General features: G+C 33.5%; 1 long non-coding RNA gene across 1 annotated transcript in view; it reads right to left on the reverse strand.

Moving 5' to 3' along the window:
• LOC107697866 (uncharacterized) overlaps nucleotides 1-2,927 on the reverse strand; it is a 62,721-nt gene extending 59,794 nt beyond the window's left edge. The window contains exon 1 of the long non-coding RNA XR_001635267.1: nucleotides 2,887-2,927. This is a non-coding gene — a long non-coding RNA (uncharacterized LOC107697866). The remainder of the gene's footprint in view (nucleotides 1-2,886) is intronic.
• Nucleotides 2,928-3,484: the final 557 nt, after the last annotated feature.

Here is a 3,484-nt window from a genome sequence, read left to right on the forward strand (position 1 = left end):
TATTTATTCACTCATACACTTATTTATCTAACACACATACTCAGTCTACATTTCAATTTGCACATAATATACCTGTACATACAACTGTCTATTGTTATATACCTGTACATACAATTGTCGATTTGTATATTTTTATTAGTATATTTTACTTGTTCTATTTTTTATTTTTTTTTATTTTTTATTATCTGTGTTTTTTTGTTCTGTCACTGTCATTCTGTTACACTGAGGAAGCTTCTGTCACAAAAACAAATTCCTCGTATGTGTAAACATACTTGGCAATAAAGCTCATTCTGATTCTGATTCTGAAACGTCTATACCCATAATGCACTGGGCCTGATCTGTGATTGGGGATACAAAAATGCTGAAGAATTCACAAGTTTTCACAAAAGCCCTGAAGCTGTCAAAAGTCCACCTGATGATGCATTTTATGTCATTCCGCAGAATTTTACTGACAAATAAATAATACACATACTTATACTACCAGCAATGTAACAACACCAAGCTTGTTGAAAATCGTCTAATTTGCTCTTTAATTAACTAAACAAATGATGTGTGTAATGCTAGACACATAAGTCATTCACACTAGACTTTGAGCATGCAAAATTTCTACGAACTCTGTAACAGTTGTAATATGACACCATTTTCTGTAGCGTCTTTAAAAAAAAAAACATTATTTAACATATAGTACTTTCAAAATGTAAAAAGATGCAATCTACTCCACTTTACAGCAACGCAGCAATTTTGCAGATTTAAAGTTAACTTTCTTTTAATTCAGCTTAAAGGTCATGCCAAACTTCTACTGGTCACACGTGTTCATGTGATTCGCAGGTCAAAGTTCACCAAACTTGAACTTCTGAATGCAGCAAAATTCGCATGAGCTTGTGTTTCCTGTCCAAATTCCCATGTATATTAATGGAAGTGTAGTGTGACTGGCCCTTTAATACACTCAACTGTTGTAGCTTTCCTGAACTCTGAAGCCAAATGACAAAATAATACTATAAAGGTCATGCACAACACAGTAGCGTACATAGTGCATAATATAAGTGCATAGTGTGTCATTTGGGACACAACTTCTGACTTTCTCACTCCACATTAAGCACATAAGTGCTAACGTTTCTTAATATAAATTTTTTTGTGAGAGCTGGAAATCTGAGACAACATGAACAATAGTGACTGCTCTCCATGCATAGATTGCAAAATCGGAGCGCAGATAGTGATCCACCGCCTGATAACTTTAGATTTAGCAGTAGAGTATGAACAAAAGCAACCAACAGCACAGAAACTTGGTAATCAAAGTGTGAACGCCCAATGAGTCATAATGGCAAGTTACCATGACACAGCTTCAAGAGATGCATTTTTACAAAATGAGCTCAATATTAGATTCATGGCATTGTTACAACCACATAAAATAGAGTTAACACGAGGCAGTAGTTTGTAATCCTTTAAAACAAGCAAAGCTTTTCGTGTTTCAGCATATTGTTGATGTCTCATTCCCAGGGGCTTCCCTTAACACATCATCTGTCTCTGTCTCCTTAGAAATGGAAACATATCCTCTATACAAAAAAAGACTGCGACTTTCAAGACAGACACATTTTAATATCTATAAAAAGCTATGAAAACATAGTAGAAATTCAGTATCTTTACATGCTCTTGAACTGAAAAAAAAAAAAAAAAGAATAAATCTTTTAGCCAAACATAGGCAGCTGCAAAATAAGACTTGCATTAGATCTCATACAAATACACACCACATATACTGCAGAAGCTATAATTTGGATTTCTACAATCTATCTGATGCCACAGAGCTAATGACTGTCAGATTCACAAGTTTAAATTGTTCTTTAAAGTGGTTGTTTTTAATGAATCAATAGAACCGATTTGCAAATTGGCCTGCATCAATCTCATGCGTTATCAATCGGTCAGATTACTGAGTTAATAACACTCTCACTGGCTGAATCGAAAGTCATCACTTCTGGCAACATCAAACTGATCCCAAGAGAAAAGAAGATTGCTCTCTTAATAATAATTGATTGGTATCAAATAATAACTTACTATTGACATGTTAAAAATACGACTTTTGTTTTGGTTCTCACAAACAGAAAAGTCCTTGCAGAAACTTGCAGTGTTTTCTATGGTATAAACCACTGAATTCTACACCAGTTACAAACAGCACCCTGATGGATATAATGTAATAAAAAAACACACACATCTTCAAAATTAAAAACAACAAAACAATGGGTATCTAGCACAAGTAACCTAAGGTGCCAGGCTGGATTTGAACCTGCTTAATTTTAAGTTACCAGACCAAGTTTTCATAACTTAATGAGAACACTGCACAACCACCAACCAAAAACCTTTCAAATGCTATACAGTTCTCTAACCTTAGTATGTTATGGCTTTCCCCAGTTTTTTGATAGTTGCAAAAGTTCTCTGTTTGATTTACAACAATCACATATTAATAGCTATTTTTCTTATTTTCTTGTAACAATCAATAACCCACATACACACTAAGATATTAAGTAAAATATGAAGTATTTATGTTAAAAACACAATTGGGTTGTTCTATAATTGCAGTGACATTGCCATCTGTTTTTTTTCTTGTTGAAAATTAATCTCATCAATAATATATTACACCTACTGTGCAATATTCATTATATTCTTTCTCATTTTATACAAGGTCATGCTAACTGTATAGGCGTAGGATTGAATATGTATGCTTTACCATAGGCTGCTATTTTGTTGATGTCTTACACCTAATAGCTACTAGCTACTAGCATGCTGACATGATCTCATGTCAAAGAAATCATCAACACCAATGTTGGCATCACTGCCATTTCACAATTAAAATTAAAAACATATATATTTAGACAAACACATGTAGAAACTTACAGTTTGCTCAGTAGATACTCCCTCACCACACATGACCTTTCACCTCAGGAAGTACTTCTCATAAAAGTCCTTTATATATATATTATATTAAATTATTACATTTTAACATAGTAAATGTTTTGCTACTTATAATACCTAATTCAATTAATAACTTGTTAACTAATAATGTTAACTATGCTCATAGGTAGATGCAAACTAATTAAAATGCAATTCTTTCAAACATTACGTAACAAAATGTTTCTCAATAGGCCACAAGCAAGGTTTAAAATGAAGAACAATTCACAGTTGTTGCTTTCCAAATGCCACATGCAAGGATTGCTGAGGATAAACCAGAGGCCCTGCCAGTGTGTGTCTGTGAACTGCAAACAAGACTTGCCGCTATAAAGGTGTAAACTTCCTGTTTATAGTCCATTGTGAGATTACTTAAATTTAATCATGCAAAATCGAGGGTAGAACAAACATTGTTAATGTAACATATTACATGATCTCTGGGAATTCACATTTGGCTCCTTTCGACATTCGGTCAGTTTGAGTAGGCATATATTTCTAATTTCCATGCTGTTGTAGATCTGAGGGTAAGGATTTTATATGATTTTAT

This window comes from Sinocyclocheilus anshuiensis, unplaced genomic scaffold, assembly GCF_001515605.1.
Source record: "Sinocyclocheilus anshuiensis isolate Anshui unplaced genomic scaffold, SAMN03320099.WGS_v1.1 scaffold78, whole genome shotgun sequence".
In the NCBI taxonomy this organism is placed as follows: domain Eukaryota; kingdom Metazoa; phylum Chordata; class Actinopteri; order Cypriniformes; family Cyprinidae; genus Sinocyclocheilus; species Sinocyclocheilus anshuiensis.